The sequence below is a fragment of the Heterodontus francisci genome, chromosome 15, assembly GCF_036365525.1.
Source record: "Heterodontus francisci isolate sHetFra1 chromosome 15, sHetFra1.hap1, whole genome shotgun sequence".
NCBI lineage: Eukaryota > Metazoa > Chordata > Chondrichthyes > Heterodontiformes > Heterodontidae > Heterodontus > Heterodontus francisci.
Genome location: NC_090385.1, coordinates 13,514,157 through 13,532,071, shown reverse-complemented (window position 1 = coordinate 13,532,071; position 17,915 = coordinate 13,514,157). Strand labels below are relative to the sequence as shown.

Below are 17,915 nucleotides of genomic sequence, written 5' to 3'. Positions count from 1 at the left end.
AATAGATAGGTGCTTGATGGCCGGCAGAGACACGATGGGCCGAAGGGCCTGTTTCTGTGCTGTGTAACTCTATGATCAGCCATGATCTTGTAGAATGGCGGAGCAGGTTGAAAAAGGGACTTAAAGCCTACTCCTATCATATTTTTATGAAGAGGAAGTGATGGGAGAATCGGCACAAAGCCGGGTAGTGTCAATACATTCAAGAACACAGGCAAAATGGGATGTTGGTGTTAGGATAGAGACAATTGGTATCAATAGTGTTTTTTTTGTGACAAAAGGAATTATGGAAGCTAACCTGAAAAATTGGGTGAGGGTGCAGAGGGGCAGCAGAGAGAAGATTGGAAATCAATGATATCGGACCACATGTTGGTTGGCAGAAGCAATTTAAAGTGATACGGGTTCAGAGCAGTGTCTGGTGACAATGGGCAAAGAGGAGAATCTGTTTGAGTTGATGAAATGTACAAGATGACACTGGCCAGCCAGGTGTGTCAAGCTCTGGATGTGATACAACATGCGAACTTAAGAGGACAGGGCTGCTGCTGATCACAAGCTACATCCAGATGTGGGAGGCCATTCAGCCCATCTTATCCTGTTGAAAGTAAATATACATTTCTCCTGCCCATACAATTCCATTAATTGCATCTTGACCAATGTACCCTCTAATTTTGTTTTGGAGTGCACAGGCGATCCCCTTAAAATTTGTTTTTGCACAACTGCACATGCACAGTAACTTAAAGGGGCCGACTTGTGCGCGGTCTGCGCAGGGACTTTAGGGTTGCTGTGCGCCCATGAGGCTTAGAGGAAACATTGATAATGACCGAATCTAAGGATTTCATTTACACTGCCCTGCCTGGAAAATCTGTCCAATTGTTGTTCATTTTGTATGAAGAAATTCTTCCTACCATGTGTCCTAAACTGACCTACCAGCTGCATTTAACCTATGACCGCCTTGTCCTGGTGCCTTGACTCTGTTTGAGGTTGTGCTTCAAACTTACATAATTTGTACCATTTAAACTCATGCAAGTTTCTGACAATTTGTTCCTTCTCTCTCTACACTCAATTGACAATGAAATGAATCAAGCACATAAGAGAAAGACTTGCATTTCTATAGCACCTTTCATGACCTCAGGATGTCACCGAGCACTTTACAACCAATGAAGTGCTTTTGAAGTGTACTCACTGTTGTAAATGTAGGTAACATGACAGACAATCTCCACACAGCAAGATGCCACAAACAGCAATGAAATAAATTACCTGATCTTCTCTTTTAGGTGGTATTGAGGGCTAAATATTGGCCAGGAAAAGAGGCAGAACACCTCTTTCTCTTCTTCAAAAGAGTGCTATGAATGTTTCACACCTGCTTGGGAGGGAAAACACAGCCTTGGTTTTAACGTCTCATCTGAACAATGGCACTGATAGTGCAGCACTGAAGAGCCAGCCGAGATTACATGCTCAAGTCTCTGGAGTGGGGTTTAAACCAACAATCTTCTGACTCGGGCAAGAGTAGTACCCACTGAGCCATGGTCTCTCCTGTAAACAGCCTTCCTGATTTGGTGATTAAAACTGAACACAGTACACCAGGTGGGTTTTTAAAAAAGGTAGTTTGAGCACAACATCTTGTGACATATAATCTACTGATCCAGAAATACTAAGCAGCATGTTAACATGCAGGTGCAGCAAGTAATTAAGACAAATGGAATTTTGGCCTTTATTGCTAGGGGGTTGGAGTTTAAAAATAGGGAAGTCTTATTACAACTGTACAGGGTTTTGGTGAGGCCGCACCTGGAATACTGAGTACAGATTTGGTCCCTGTATTTAAGAAAGGATATACTGGCATTGGAGGCAGTTCAAAAGAGATTCACTAGGCTGATTCCTGGGATGAAGGGGTTGACTTATCAAGAATGGCTAAACAGGTTAAGCCTTTATTCATTAGAGTTTTGAAACGTAAAAGATTCTGAGGGGGCTTGACAAGGTAGATGTTGAGAAGACGTTTCCACTAGTGGGGAAGTCTTGAATTAGGGGACATAGTTAAAGAATAAGGGGTCACACATTTAAAACTGAGATGCGAAGGAAGTTCTTCTCTCAGAGGGTAGTGAATGTCTGGAATTCACTACCCCAGAGAGTTGTGGAGGCTAGATCACTGAAAGTATTTAAAGAGGAGGTAGATAGATTTTTGAAATATCAGGGAGTGAGGGCTATGAGGAGCTGGCATGAAAGAAGAGTTGAGGTCTGGGGAAGATCAGCCATGATCTTATTGAATGGTGGGGCAGGCTTGAGGAGCCAAATGGCCTACGCCTGCTCCTATTTCTTATGTTCTTATATTCTTATTGCTGTCCTATAATGATTTGACTTATGAAGTACCAAACCTGGTTACCTTCAGACCCCTTTCCACTTCTTTAGCTACATTCTCACTACCCATTGTACACTTATGGCACCCAATTTCTGATTCAATGTGCAGTCTTTTGCACATGTCATGAATTTCACTTGCCACTGAAACATTCATTTGTAGATATCAACGCCTTTAGTTATAATTGCTTCTTCCAGTTTTGCTGTCTCACCTCAGGGACCAATTTGAGCAGTTTCCAAATCCATGGTATTAATGTAGATTGGACCCAGTTTCTGAACTTCCAGCCACCCCCAAACACATAAATCCTTAATAAGAGCTCACAACAATGTGCATTTATATGGTGCGTTTATCATGAAACGCCCCAAGGTGCTTCACAGGAGTCTAACCAACACCAAGCCACATGAGATATTAGGCAGGTGACCAAAAGCTTAGTCAAAGAGGTAGGTTTTAAGCAGCATCTTAAAAGGAGGAGAGGAGGGAAGGTTTAGGGACGGAATTCCAGAGCTATGGGTCTATGTAGCTGAAGGCACGGCTGCCAACAGTAAAGCAATGAAAATTAGGGATGTGCAAGAGGCCAGAATTAGACAGCGCAAAGATGTGAGAGTTGAAGGAGGCTACAGAGATAGTGATGGGCAAAAACATGGAGGGATTTGAAAACAAGGATGAGAATTTTAAAATCAAGGTGGTGGCGAACCAGGAGCAATGTAGGTCACCGAGCACAGGGATGATGGGTGAACGGGACTTGGTGGGAGTTAGGATACTAGCAGCAGAGTTTTGGATGAGTTTATGTTTATGGAGGATAGCAGATGGGAGTCCAGCCAGGAGAGCATTGGAATAGTCAAGCCTAGAGTAAGAAGTCTTTCCTTCCTTCAGACAATTCCTTGTATCCAGATAAGGGTGGAAACCAATATCAATGATATTTCCTAAAAAAGGTGATCACTATAAAATCAGAACATTTCTGAAAGAATTTCTCAGTGAACTCCTTCTAGACTAGTGAATCGCACAAAAGTGACTCAAGAGTCTCTTTTCTCTTACCTACAACCTATATCAAACTGCAAGAGGAAAAAACACAAGACACCCATTCTTACCTGCAGCACTAAGTAAAAAGCCAAAGAGCAACCCGATCGACAGATGTCCCCACCCCAATCCACATCTCTTAAAACACTCCTTTCCTTTTCGGCCTCCTTGTCTCGAGAGACAATGGGTAAGCACCTAGAGGTGGTCAGTGGTTTGTGGAGCAGCGCCTGGAATGGCTAGAAAGGCCAATTCTAGAGTGACAGACTCTTCCACAGGCGCTGCAGGTGAAGTTGTTTGTCGGGGCTGTTGCACAGTTGGCTCTCTCCTTACACTTCAGTCTCTTTTCCTGCCAATTGCTGAGTCTCTTCAACTCGCCTTTATGGCTGTCCGCCAGCTCTGGCGATCACTGGCAACTGGCTCCCACGACTTGTGGTCAATGTTGCAGGACTTCATGTCTCGTTTGCAAACGTCTTTAAAGCGGAGACATGGACGGCCAGTGGGTCTGATACCAGTGACGAGTTCGCTGTACAATATGTCCTTGGGGATCCTGCCATCTTCCATGCGGCTCACATGGCCAAGCCATCTCAAGCGCCGCTGGCTCAGTAGGGCATACATACTGCGGATGTTGGCTGCCTCGAGGACTTCTGCGTTGGAGATAAGATTCTACCACTTGATGTCAAGGATTCTCCGGAGACAGCGAAGAAGGAACGCGTTGAGACACCGCTCTTGGCAGACATACGTTGTCCAGGCCTCGCTGCTGTAGAGCAAGGTACTGAGGACACAGGCTTGACTTTTGTGTTCTGTGTCAGTGTGCCATTTTCCCACACCCTCTTGGACAGTCTAGACATAGCAGCAGACGCCTTTTCCATGCGCTTGTTAATTTCTGCATCGAGAGACAGGTTACTGGTGCTGGTTGAGCCTAGGTAGGTGAACTCTTGAACCACTTCCAGAGCGTGGTCACCGATATTGAGGAATGGAGCATTTCTGACGTCCTGTTCCATGATGTTCGTTTTCTTGAGGCTGATGGCTAGGCCAAATTCGTTGCAGGCAGCTGCAAGCCTGTCAATGAATCTCTGCAGACACTCTTCTGTGTGGGGTGTTAATGCAGCAAAGAGTACACATTGCTTGTAAGCACATTTACTACATGCTACACTTCAGCCTATTCTGCATCACCATAAGAAACAACACACAAAATTTATTAAAGGTAAATTTAACATCGTGGAGTTTCCTCCATTGGTGCAACCCAAATTGGACCCAAAATGCACACATTTCCGAAGCCATTCTGCCAATGTCAAGTTACCCTCAAATCTTCTGTCACTATCATTAAAGTAAGCCCGATCATAAAATGGAGTAAATTAACGTAAACAATCAGGGAAAGCACCAAACTCACACCATAAAATTCCATACTTGTGGAAGAAAAATAAATTCCAATTCATTTCACCATGCACATCAAGTTTAGGAATCTGCCATTGGAGAAGCTTTACAATTTTTAATGTGACTTACATTTATGCTATTAAAATCGAAAGAAAACAGAGTAGGTTTCAGTGAGGATTAATTAAACAAAAACTGCAGCCAGAAAATTGATTTTTCTGCCACAGTTGAAATCTGGTCATACTGTAAGTGTAAATGCAGGAAACTTGCAGACAAAGCCACTGTTGTAATGTCAGAAACGCAGTAGCGAATTTTGGAGACAGCAAGTTCCCACAAAATACTAAAATAAATTAGATAATTTTTTTGTTGTTGCTTGAGGGCTAAATTAGGGTCAAGGCAGTGGAGAAAACTCTCCTGCTCTTAAAATAGCATCATGAGATCTTTACATCCACCTGAGAGCACACACGAGCCTTGGTTTAACCTCTCATCTGAAAGATGGGACCTGTGACAGAGTAGGCATAAATGGGTCATTCTTGCGTTGGCAGGCTGTGACTAGTGGGGTACTGCACGAATTAGTGCTTGGACCCCAGCTGTTCACAATATATATCAATGATTTGGATGTGGGGACCAAATGTAGTATTTCCAAGTTTGCAGATGACAAAACTAGGTGGGAATGTGTGTTGTGAGGAAAATAATAAGCGGCTTCACGAGGATTTGGAAAGACTGAGCGGGCAAGAAAGTGGCAGATGGAATATAATGTGGAAAAATGTGAGGTTATCCACTTTGATAGGAGGAACAAATGTGCAGAGTATTTCTTAAATGGTATGAGATTAGAAAGTGTAGATATACAAAGGCACCGACCTGGGTGTCCTTGTCAATAAGTCACTGAATGCTAACATGCAGGTGTGGCAAGCAATTAGGAAGGCTAATGGTATGTTAGCCTTTATCACAAGAGGATATGAGTACAAGAGTTGTCCAGTCTTGCTTCAATTGTATAGAGCCTTGGATACTCTGCATTTGGAGTAGCATGTGCAGTTTTGGTCCCCTTACCTTGGGAAGGATATTATTGCCATAAAGGGAATGCAATAAAGGTTCACCAGACTCGTTCCCCAGATAGCAGAACTGTCCTATCAAGAGAGATTGGGGAAACTGGGCCTGTATTCTCTAGAGTTTCGAAGAATGAGAGGTGATCTCATTGAAACCTACAAAATACTTAAAGGGATAGACAAGGTAAATGCAGATGTTTCCCCTGGCTGGGGAGTCTAGAACCAGGGGACACAATTTCAAAATAAGGGGGAAGCCACTTAGGACAGAGATGAAGAGAAATTTCTTTACTCAAAGGGTTGTGAATCTTTGGAATTCTCTACTCTGGAGGGCTGTGGAAGCTCAGTTATTGAGTATGTTTAAAGTAGAGATTGATAGATTTCTGAATACAAATGACATAAGGGGATATGGGGATAGTGTGGGAAAAAGGTATTGAAGTGGATGATCAGCCATGCTCACATGAATGGCAGGGCATGCTCGATGGGCATGCACTCCCTCAGTACCACACTGGAGTGTCAGCAAAGATTTTGCGCTCAAGTCAAAGTGATGGTAAGAAAATCATACAGCGCAGGAGGCCACTGAGACCATTGCAGCAGTGAGCTATCACATCGGTCCCATGCCCTCGCCCTTCCCCTGTCGCCCCAGAGTGGGGCTTCACAACCTTCTGCCTCAGTGAGCTAGGGCTGCCAGCAGATGCCCCACACAGCAGTATACACAAGTCAATAGATTCACACAACTGTGGCTGGAAAACTGTAGTTTGGGGCGGGGGGGGGGGGGGGGGGAGAGGGGTGAAGAAAAGTGGAGGCATGTGGAGGTAATTGGGGGGGGGGGGGAAGATTGTGCGATTAGGGTTATTGGGGAGTGGAGATTGAGGAGGATTGGGTCAGTAGGGGATGGGGGGGTGGGAAGAGATGTTTGGGTCGGTGGGATGGGGGGTTGTTTGAGTGGAGGACGACTGGGGGGGGGGGGGGGGAGAGACGTCTGAGGGTGGGGATTTTTGGGGGGGAGGAGATTTTGGGGAGGAGGAGATGTTTGGGGGGGGGGGGAGGAGGAGATGTTTGGGGGGGGGGAGGAGGAGATGTTTGGGGGGGGGGAGGAGGAGATGTTTGGGGGGGGGGGAGGAGGAGATGTTTGGGGGGGGGGGAGGAGGAGATGTTTGGGGGGGGAGGAGGAGATGTTTGGGGGGGGAGGAGGAGATGTTTGGGGGGGGGAGGAGGAGATGTTTGGGGGGGGGAGGAAGGAGGAGATGTTGGGGGGGGGGGAGGAGGAGATGTTTGGGGGGGGGGGAGATGATGTTTGGGGGGGAGGAGGAGATGATGTTTGGGGGGGGAGGAGATGATGTTTGGGGGGGAGGAGATGATGTTTGGGGGGGGAGGAGATGATGTTTGGGGGGGGAGGAGATGATGTTTGGGGGGGGAGGAGATGATGTTTGGGGGGGGAGGAGATGATGTTTGGGGGGGGAGGAGATGATGTTTGGGGGGGGAGGAGATGATGTTTGGGGGGGGAGGAGATGATGTTTGGGGGGGGAGGAGATGATGTTTGGGGGGGGAGGAGATGATGTTTGGGGGGGGAGGAGATGATGTTGGGGGGGGAGGAGATGATGTTGGGGGGGGAGGAGATGATGTTGGGGGGGGAGGAGATGATGTTGGGGGGGGAGGAGATGATGTTGGGGGGGGAGGAGATGATGTTGGGGGGGGAGGAGATGATGTTTGGGGGGGGAGGAGATGATGTTTGGGGGGGGAGGAGATGATGTTTGGGGGGGGAGGAGATGATGTTTGGGGGGGGAGGAGATGATGTTTGGGGGGGGAGGAGATGATGTTTGGGGGGGGAGGAGATGATGTTTGGGGGGGGAGGAGATGATGTTTGGGGGGGGAGGAGGAGATGTTTGGGGGGGGGAGGAGATGATGTTTGGGGGGGGGAGGAGATGATGTTTGGGGGGGGAGGAGATGATGTTTGGGGGGGGAGGAGATGATGTTTGGGGGGGGAGGAGATGATGTTTGGGGGGGGAGGAGATGATGTTTGGGGGGGGAGGAGATGATGTTTGGGGGGGGAGGAGATGATGTTTGGGGGGGGAGGAGATGATGTTTGGGGGGGGAGGAGATGATGTTTGGGGGGGGAGGAGATGATGTTTGGGGGGGGAGGAGATGATGTTTGGGGGGGGAGGAGATGATGTTTGGGGGGGGAGGAGATGATGTTTGGGGGGGGAGGAGATGATGTTTGGGGGGGGAGGAGATGATGTTTGGGGGGGGAGGAGATGATGTTTGGGGGGGGAGGAGATGATGTTTGGGGGGGGAGGAGATGATGTTTGGGGGGGGAGGAGATGATGTTTGGGGGGGGAGGAGATGATGTTTGGGGGGGGAGGAGATGATGTTTGGGGGGGGAGGAGATGATGTTTGGGGGGGGAGGAGATGATGTTTGGGGGGGGAGGAGATGATGTTTGGGGGGGGAGGAGATGATGTTTGGGGGGGGAGGAGATGATGTTTGGGGGGGGAGGAGATGATGTTTGGGGGGGGAGGAGATGATGTTTGGGGGGGGAGGAGATGATGTTTGGGGGGGGAGGAGATGATGTTTGGGGGGGGAGGAGATGATGTTTGGGGGGGGAGGAGATGATGTTTGGGGGGGGAGGAGGAGATGTTTGGGGGGGGAGGAGGAGATGTTTGGGGGGGGAGGAGGAGATGTTTGGGGGGGGAGGAGGAGATGTTTGGGGGGGGAGGAGGAGATGTTTGGGGGGGGAGGAGGAGATGTTTGGGGGGGGAGGAGGAGATGTTTGGGGGGGGAGGAGGAGATGTTTGGGGGGGGAGGAGGAGATGTTAGGGGGGGGAGGAGGAGATGTTAGGGGGGGAGGAGGAGATGTTTGGGGGGGGAGGAGGAGATGTTTGGGGGGGGAGGAGGAGATGTTTGGGGGGGGAGGAGGAGATGTTTGGGGGGGGAGGAGGAGATGTTTGGTGGGGGAGGAGGAGATGTTTGGGGGGGGAGGAGGAGATGTTTGGGGGGGGAGGAGGAGATGTTTGGGGGGGGAGGAGGAGATGTTTGGGGGGGGAGGAGGAGATGTTTGGGGGGGGAGGAGGAGATGTTTGGGGGGGGAGGAGGAGATGTTTGGGGGGGGAGGAGGAGATGTTTGGGGGGGGAGGAGGAGATGTTTGGGGGGGGAGGAGGAGATGTTTGGGGGGGGAGGAGGAGATGTTTGGGGGGGGAGGAGGAGATGTTTGGGGGGGGAGGAGGAGATGTTTGGGGGGGGAGGAGGAGATGTTTGGGGGGGGAGGAGGAGATGTTTGGGGGAGGAGGAGGAGATGTTTGGGGGGGGAGGAGGAGATGTTTGGGGGGGGAGGAGGAGATGTTTGGGGGGGGGAGGAGGAGATGTTTGGGGGGGGGATGGGGAAGAGGGGACGTTGAGGGGGGGGGAAGAGGGGACGTTAGGGGGGGGGGAAGAGGGGACGTTGGGGGGGGGGAAGAGGGGACGTTGGGGGGGGGGAAGAGGGGACGTTGGGGGGGGGGAAGAGGGGACGTTGGGGGGGGGGGAAGAGGGGACGTTGGGGGGGGGGGAAGAGGGGACGTTGGGGGGGGGGAAGAGGGGACGTTGGGGGGGGGGAAGAGGGGACGTTGGGGGGGGGGAAGAGGGGACGTTGGGGGGGGGGAAGAGGGGACGTTGGGGGGGGGGGAAGAGGGGACGTTGGGGGGGGGGAAGAGGGGACGTTGGGGGGGGGGAAGAGGGGACGTTGGGGGGGGGGAAGAGGGGACGTTGGGGGGGGGGAGAGGGGACGTTGGGGGGGGGGAGAGGGGACGTTGGGGGGGGGGAGAGGGGACGTTGGGGGGGGGGAGAGGGGACGTTGGGGGGGGGGAGAGGGGACGTTGGGGGGGGGGAGAGGGGACGTTGGGGGGGGGGGAGAGGGGACGTTGGGGGGGGGGAGAGGGGACGTTGGGGGGGGGGAGAGGGGACGTTGGGGGGGGGGAGAGGGGACGTTGGGGGGGGGGAGAGGGGACGTTGGGGGGGGGGAGAGGGGACGTTGGGGGGGGGAGAGGGGACGTTGGGGGGGGGGAGAGGGGACGTTGGGGGGGGGGAGAGGGGACGTTGGGGGGGGGGGAGAGGGGACGTTGGGGGGGGGGGAGAGGGGACGTTGGGGGGGGGGGAGAGGGGACGTTGGGGGGGGGGAGAGGGGACGTTGGGGGGGGGAGAGGGGACGTTGGGGGGGGGAGAGGGGACGTTGGGGGGGGGAGAGGGGACGTTGGGGGGGGGAGAGGGGACGTTGGGGGGGGGAGAGGGGACGTTGGGGGGGGGAGAGGGGACGTTGGGGGGGGGAGAGGGGACGTTGGGGGGGGGAGAGGGGACGTTGGGGGGGGGAGAGGGGACGTTGGGGGGGGGAGAGGGGACGTTGGGGGGGGGGAGAGGGGACGTTGGGGGGGGGGAGAGGGGACGTTGGGGGGGGGAGAGGGGACGTTGGGGGGGGGGGAGAGGGGACGTTGGGGGGGGGAGAGGGGACGTTGGGGGGGGGGAGAGGGGACGTTGGGGGGGGGGAGAGGGGACGTTGGGGGGGGGAGAGGGGACGTTGGGGGGGGGGGAGAGGGGACGTTGGGGGGGGGGGAGAGGGGACGTTGGGGGGGGGGGAGAGGGGACGTTGGGGGGGGGGGAGAGGGGACGTTGGGGGGGGGGGAGAGGGGACGTTGGGGGGGGGGGAGAGGGGACGTTGGGGGGGGGGGGGAGAGGGGACGTTGGGGGGGGGGGAGAGGGGACGTTGGGGGGGGGGGAGAGGGGACGTTGGGGGGGGGGGAGAGGGGACGTTGGGGGGGGGGAGAGAGGGGACGTTGGGGGGGGGGGAGAGGGGACGTTGGGGGGGGGGGAGAGGGGACGTTGGGGGGGGGGGGGAGAGGGGACGTTGGGGGGGGGGGGGAGAGGGGACGTTGGGGGGGGGGGGAGAGGGGATGTTTGGGGTGGGGGGGGAGAGGGGATGTTTGGGGTGGTGGGGGGAGAGGGGATTTTTGGGGTGGGGGGGGGATAGGGGATGTTTGGGGTGGGGGGGGGGATAGGGGATGTTTGGGGTGGGGGGGGGGATGTTTGGGGTGGGGGGGGGGATAGGGGATGTTTGGGGTGGGGGGGGGGAGAGGGGATGTTTGGGGTGGGGGGGGAGAGGGGATGTTTGGGTGGGGGGGGGAGAGGGGATGTTTGGGGTGGGCGGGGGAGAGTGGTTGGCGCTGTCCCTCAGCAAATGTCCCCCGGCTGCTACAGATGCACCGAGTTACCCGGAGTGCGCACTCCACACGGGAGACTGAGCGCTGGGACCCGCAGGCCAGGCCTCGAGCTTCAGCTCTCCAGCCGTTGTGCCCCGCACTGCCGGAGCACAGGATCCCGATCCCGATCGCCCCGGCAGACAGAAACCCCGTCTCCACCTCCCCCCGCGCCATTGCTCCTGCTCACTCACCCGCTCCGCTCCGTCCACTCTCTCTGACCTCACTTCCGCCGCCTTCATCACTTCCGCTCTCTCACACTGCCCGCCAGGGGGCGGCAGAGAGGCCAGACTGCAAACTGGTGAAGAATCAGTCAGAGCAATAGTCATTAATATAAACATAATTCATAATTATATTAAAATAATTATTGCAAACATAATATTTCTTATCATTAACACAAGTGTAAGAATATTTATTGAAGCAATCTTTAATGCAAACAATTATTTATATAAAAATAATCGTTAATACAAACATAACATTTCTTAAAATAATATTTAATGCAAGCAGAATTAATATTTCTTAAAATAATTATTTCAAACATAAATAAGAATATTTCTTAAAATAATTATGCATGCAAAGATAATTGTGTCGGGTTTGTATTAGTAGCATTGCAGGACATTCTAGACAAAGGGCTGAATTTTACTGGCCCCTTGACCCCACGGGTCGCGGTGCGGGGGGCCAGTAAAATGCTGCAGGGAGAGGCCCGTCTCAACCCGCGATGTCGAGAAAGGCCGGCCGCAAACTACCGGCGGGAGCGGGGACCTCGGTGCGGCCCCCCGCCGCACGGCGGCAGCACCACAATTAGCATACGGTAAACGGTACTTACCTTTGCTGATTATGCAGCCCGCCGCCTCTCCACTGACACGTCCAGATTTTTCGCTGAACGGGCGGCCGTCACGTGCCATCCCATTCAAGATTTGAAAAGCCAGCGGGTCCTCAGAGGCAGAAGCTGTCGCCTGCAAAGGTAAGTTCTGTTATTCAGGGATCTAACATGGGTCACACACTGCATTCTGAAAGGGAAGGGGTCTGGGATTACTGGAGGGAAAGCTGTGCTGGCATGAAGGGAGGGACCGTGTACCATCGCTCTGTTAACAGTGTATGCTCTGTGTTTGTGAGGGGACAATGGCACACTAGGCACCCTGTGTGTGGGGAGGGTGCCAGAAAGGGCAGGAGCATTAAGGTTATATGGATAGTGGGGGCAATCGATTCAGCTGGTAGGATCTTGATGTGGTCATGTTGTGCCACTCTTGAGTGTTGGCCAAGATGGGCAAGGCCATGGCACACCACATTGTTGATCCAGGAAAGCAGCTGATGTACCCGTCAACACCAATCCCTGCCCTGTTAAGAACCTTCGAATACATGAAGGGTTCAACTTTATTCATCACATGGAAATAAGTATGGCTCATCCTACATTGTGTGATCCTCTGTACGTGAGAATCCGTATGCGCCAGAGGCAATATCAACAGGCAGGTCCGATCCACGTAGAGGCCCCCGGTCATGAGCAGCAGCCCCCAACGGGAGCTTGCCATTACATTTGCTATGCATCTACAGGTCCCACATGACATGCCATTGGATTTGAGAACACCAGTGTCAGAGGAGATTGCGCATATTGTTACGACCGACCGCTCATGTCCAAAGCCCTCAATCAAAATATACAATTCTGATTGTGGTGGGAGAAACGCACTGATAATTCAATACCGTCCCTCCACAGATCAGCTAACATATCATTTAAAAACTTTCCAAATTAAAGAAAGACCCACCAAATTGTACCATCTATTAACCCCTGAATGAGGCTAACCAAACCAGGTGCCTTGAAATCAACAAATTAACTCTTTAATTAAAAGAACTAAATTCTTAAACACTATGAACATTTCAAAATAGGAAAATTAGAGTCCTTGCAAATTTACAGTCCAATGTTGTTCGAAGTCCTCGCAGAATGTTGTTCGAAACCCAGCGAATTTCAACAATTAACAACTTGCAAACACTTTCAACAGAATCAATCTGATTTTAGAGATTTTATAAGGGATAAAAGATTGTCACAGTCTAACTTCCCTTTCTTCAATTTAAATTACCAGAGATCTCCGTCTTGGCTTGACATTTTAGAATTTTGAAGGCTCACTCCCAGTGGCTGTTTCCATGGTATCAAGAATGCACTCTTTGAATCGCAGTCTCCAAATGGTCATTTCTAAGGCAACGAAAATGCACCTTCCTATAACTCCTAAGGCTTGCTGGATTGTAAAGCAATACTGATCCTCTGCAAACCTTAAAGAAAACCGCATATTCCGAAAAAACTACAGGACCATGACACCTCCGCCCCTAGAGGAATGGAACGCCATTCCTGAAATGCATTTCATTACAATGGGTAAAAAAAATACAAATTGAAAAAACACTAAAAAAAAATTTCATGCATTTACAGATATACACATTTCTAAAAAAAAATGTTTAGACTACAGCAACAAGTTCCACCAGAACATTTCAGCTTTAAATTTTCAAAAGGTTGTTCCAATTAACCCATTTCAAATTTACAAGCAGAATCTTCCAATTGTTTCATGTTTTCCTTCCAAGTGTCCCTATTGTCCATCACCTCAGCCAGGTGAGCTGCACAGCTAGGATCACTGACCACTACGGGGTTCACTATTCTCTGAGAGGTTTCTTGAGTACCCCTTAACCTATGTGACACTGGAAAACCTTGTCCGGTGTAACAGAAGCTGATTTTTTCTTACCCTGGGCTGTCAATGGAATTTGACAGTATCCTTCCAACACATCTGTCTCTTTGAGACACATTGTGTTGCCCACTCTGTCCATACAGTCCTTTAAATGAGAATTTGTCTGCCTTCTTTACCACAGTGACCTTTCTCGAGTCTATGCAAGTTTGAGCTGACCCACCAGGTTTAGTCATCAGGACCATCTGCGAATTCCAGCTGTCCTGACTAGGTTCATCTAAGCTGCCCTTCAGCATGCATTGTACCTCTGCTTCCACTTGGGCCTGTCTGTCTGGCTATAAGCAACAAGGATGTTGTTTTAAAGGAATGATTCACCCTATACCCACATCATGTGTACTAAGGTTGTACATCCTGGCTTATCCCTACAAACTTTTTGAAACATTGTTAGGACTTCACGCTGTTTTGCCTCTAAGTGTAAAAGCCTATTGTTTAATTTTCCTAGCCATTCTGCATTCGCTGATTGGATAGTTAGAGGTTCAATCTGAGAATTTCCTAGGCCTCCTTCTGCCTCATCCTCACTATCCTTTCCCTTCTCCACAGTCCCGATTACCTGACATATCTGTACTGGCTTATCCTCCTCCCTGCAGTAATATGGTTTGAGCAAATTAATGTGACACAACTGGCGATCAGGGGTGTCAATCAAGTCATTTACCTTACCCACTCTTTTGATCACTCTAATTAGGCCACTGAACCGTGCTTTCACTGGTTCTCCCTGTGACGGTAACAGCACCAATACCTCATCCCCTGGTTTTATGGGAGGTTGTGGTTTCCCCACCATTAGGCATGCCCTACAAAATTGTCTCACATCCTTTGTAAGACCCGGCCAGTAATAATGTTTGCTTATGTGTGATTTGGTCTTCCGAATTCCCCTACGTCCTGAAAAAGGAATGTCGTGTGCCAACCTTAATAATCCTTGCCGATATCACAGCTGTGTCCTCTGTCTGAGTGTTCAAACTGTCTCACTAACTGCTAGTTCAAACTGAATTGTAACAAATGTATCGCACCAGGCTCACTCCCAGTGGCTGTTTCCATGGTATCAAGAATGCACTCTTTGAATTGCAGTCTTCAAATGGCCGTTTCTAAGGCAATGAAAATGCACCTTCCTGCAACACCTAAGGCTTGCTGGATTGTAAAGCAATACTGATACCCTGCAAACCTTAAAGGAAAACCGTATATTCCAAAAAAAAAACTACAGGACCATGACAATATAGAGAGGGTGGTGACACGTCTCTGTGCCCTACTCAAGGATGACCAGCAGCCCATGGGATCTGGTGGACATCCCATGCCTTTGTTCCTCATAGTGGCAGTGGTTTTCAAGCCTGACGCCTCTGCAGTCTTTTAGGGGCCCACCAGAGACCTCTGTGGGGTCACACAGTCAGCAGTGCACCGCTGCATCAGGGAGGTCAGCAATGCCCTGCACCGGAGGGCCAGTGAGTATGTCTGCTTCAGGACGGACTCCCACAGCCAGGCCCAGAGGGCCATTGGTTCTGGCATCATTGCCAGAGAACCAAAGGTTGTAATGTTCATAGACTGCACTCATGTGGCCATCAGGCCTCCCGCCAGGCTACCACCTGCAGACGTCACATTAAAGGAGCCCTCTCGATCTAGGTGAAGCTGGTAGATGCTTGCTGCGAACGTGTGACCGCTTTTCAGGCAGCTGCCATGACACCTGGGTCTTGCGCCAGTCCTGGTTGCCACCGCTGTTCACTGAACTGGCTCAGATGGTGGGGTGGCTTCTTGGAGATAAGGGCTATCCTTTGTAGACATGGCTTCCGACACCAGTGAAGACCCCACCACTGCTGCAGAGGAAAGATACAATGCCAGCCACTGAGCTACATGAGCCACCACTGAGCAGGAGATCGGCATGCTGAAAGAGTGCCTCCAATGCCTGTATGGATAGGATGATGCCATGTACTGCGGGCCGAAAAGGCCAGCTCCTTTCTTTGCTGCTCTGCACAACTACACACCCAATAGGGGCCAGGCTTGGCATGATAAGGAGAGACGTCAACAGGATTCCTCCTCGGACTATGAGGACGCTGAGGACCTACAACATTAAAGACGCATGGGAGGGCAGATGGCACCCAGGGTCTGCACGCAGGGCTAGCAGTAAGCTAGGGATGTACGCAAGTGGCTTATTAGACAAAGGCTGTCTGTCTGCTCCATAGGAACCGACCTGAGCTCTGCAAGTCACACATCGCCCTCGCTCACCTGCTGTGCACCAGTCCACATCTGCAGCATCCCTGTGTAAACCATTGGAGGCAACAGCTGACTGAGCCAATGTCCATGTCACTGCATCCATGGAGATGCTCATGAGTAACGGTGGCATGGCAATGATGTTATTGCATATGTTGGCTCTCCTAAAGGGCCAACAGTGCAAAGGGATGTGACATTGGCGTTACATGCTGGCACACATCATTCACACAAAGGACACACATGCTAGTGAGGAATATTTAGTGAAAGGCGTATTTAAATTGCTGTGACACCCGTGCATTCCCATTTGTGTCAGTGTGTTCTCTGTAAACCTCTGTAATACCTTTTATGGTCTATTTATGTCTCACGTCCTGGAATGTGCAAATTCAAGATTATTCACCCAGGTGCAGCACGCCTACAAGAAGGAATTTATTTTTTTATTTTTAAAAATTTTTTATTAGAGATACAGCACTGAAACAGGCCCTTCGGCCCACCGAGTCTGTGCCGACCATCAACCACCCATTTATACTAATCCTACACTAATCCCATATTCTTACCACACCCCCACCTGTCCCTATATTTCCCTACCCCCTACCTATACTAGGGGCAATTTTATAATGGCCAATTTACCTATCAACCTGCAAGTCTTTTGGCTTGTGGGAGGAAACCGGAGCATCCGGAGAAAACCCACGCAGACACAGGGAGAACTTGCAAACTCCACACAGGCAGTACCCAGAATTGAACCCGGGTCGCTGGAGCTGTGAGGCTGCGGTGCTAACCACTGCGCCACTGTGCCGCCCACTTGAGTGGAAAAAGAGGATCGCAATTTCAGACACTGGGACACAGCAAAGTGGAAAGTGCTGGGGTCACTCAGCAGGTCAGGCAGCATCTGTGGAGAGAGAAGTAGAGTTAACTTTCAGGCTTGGACAATTTAACTCCGCTTCTCTCTCCACAGATGCTGCCTGACCTGCTGGATTTCTGCAGCACTTTCTGCTTTGCTGCCAGATTGACAGCAGCTCCACTCTGCAGCAATCAGGTAAGTATTTATTTGACAGCTGTCAGGAAGCAGGTGCCGAGGCGCTTTAAATAGGGCCCCAGCACCTGCGACACAGCTGTCAAAAATTCTCGCTGTGCCGAATGTCCCACCTCTCCCCACGTAATATGGAGAAGGCAGCTCGGCGCCGTGATTCTAATGAGGCCCCGCATGTAATATTGCAGGGCCCCTGCGGCGGCCGCTGAATGCGCAGCGCGGCACCCGAATACAATTCAGCCCAAAGTCTTAAACTCTGGTAAAGGTTAACTAACAACTCTTTATTATTTACAGTTACTATATGTACTCTCCTAGCATCCTTCGTGCTGCTATACCTTCTTTTCAAGACCCATCTCATGTCACTGTTACATCATCACTCTTACAGTGGGAGGGGGCTCTCTCACTGTCTTCAGTATTAACCCTTTACATCCTTATACTACATCTCCCCCCCAAGTCTTTATCCAACATTTTCCAAACATATATACATTTATGACTTCACTACTACTCTCTCCCCCTCCAAGTCTCTGACTTTACAGATTCAGTCTCATCGGAGGTTTGACAACTCTCCCCAATCTGGTTGTAATCTGTCTGGGTTGATCAGGAGTCTTGGTAGGGTGTCTGGGTTGCTGACTTGGTTTTTCATTTCTCTGGGTTGTAGTATTCTATTCAGTTTGGGTTTGTTCATCTTCATCTGGATCTTTTTGTGGAATAGGAATGATATTCCTCTGATTCCTTTGTATATTCCCTACATTTGATCGTATAACATATGATCGCTGATAGTCCTCATGTTTATGGATTACTCTACCTTCTCATTCCAGGACACGGATCCAAACTTTTTGACCATTATTTAATTTGGGTAAACTTGTTGCTCAAAATCTCCTATCACAATTCCTGGTTTGTTTCCTTCTGTAGGAGTTTTCTCTTTTAGTCGTTTGGTCGTACAGAACTTGAGTATTGCTGAAAACAGAGACAT

At 50.7% G+C, this 17,915-nt stretch overlaps 1 protein-coding gene across 4 annotated transcripts in view; it reads right to left on the bottom strand.

Annotated features, from left to right (window-relative positions):
- Positions 1–11,236, bottom strand: part of fam199x (family with sequence similarity 199, X-linked) — a 46,208-nt gene extending 34,972 nt beyond the window's left edge. For 2 of the 4 annotated variants that reach the window (XM_068047127.1, XM_068047130.1), the window contains exon 1: positions 11,194–11,236. The gene's annotated coding sequence lies outside the window, so the exon portion shown is untranslated. Of the gene's footprint in view, positions 1–3,435; positions 4,470–11,014; positions 11,038–11,193 lie in introns of those variants that run through there. The other 2 variants (XM_068047129.1, XM_068047128.1) reach the window with 2 other exon arrangements.
- Positions 11,237–17,915: the final 6,679 nt, after the last annotated feature.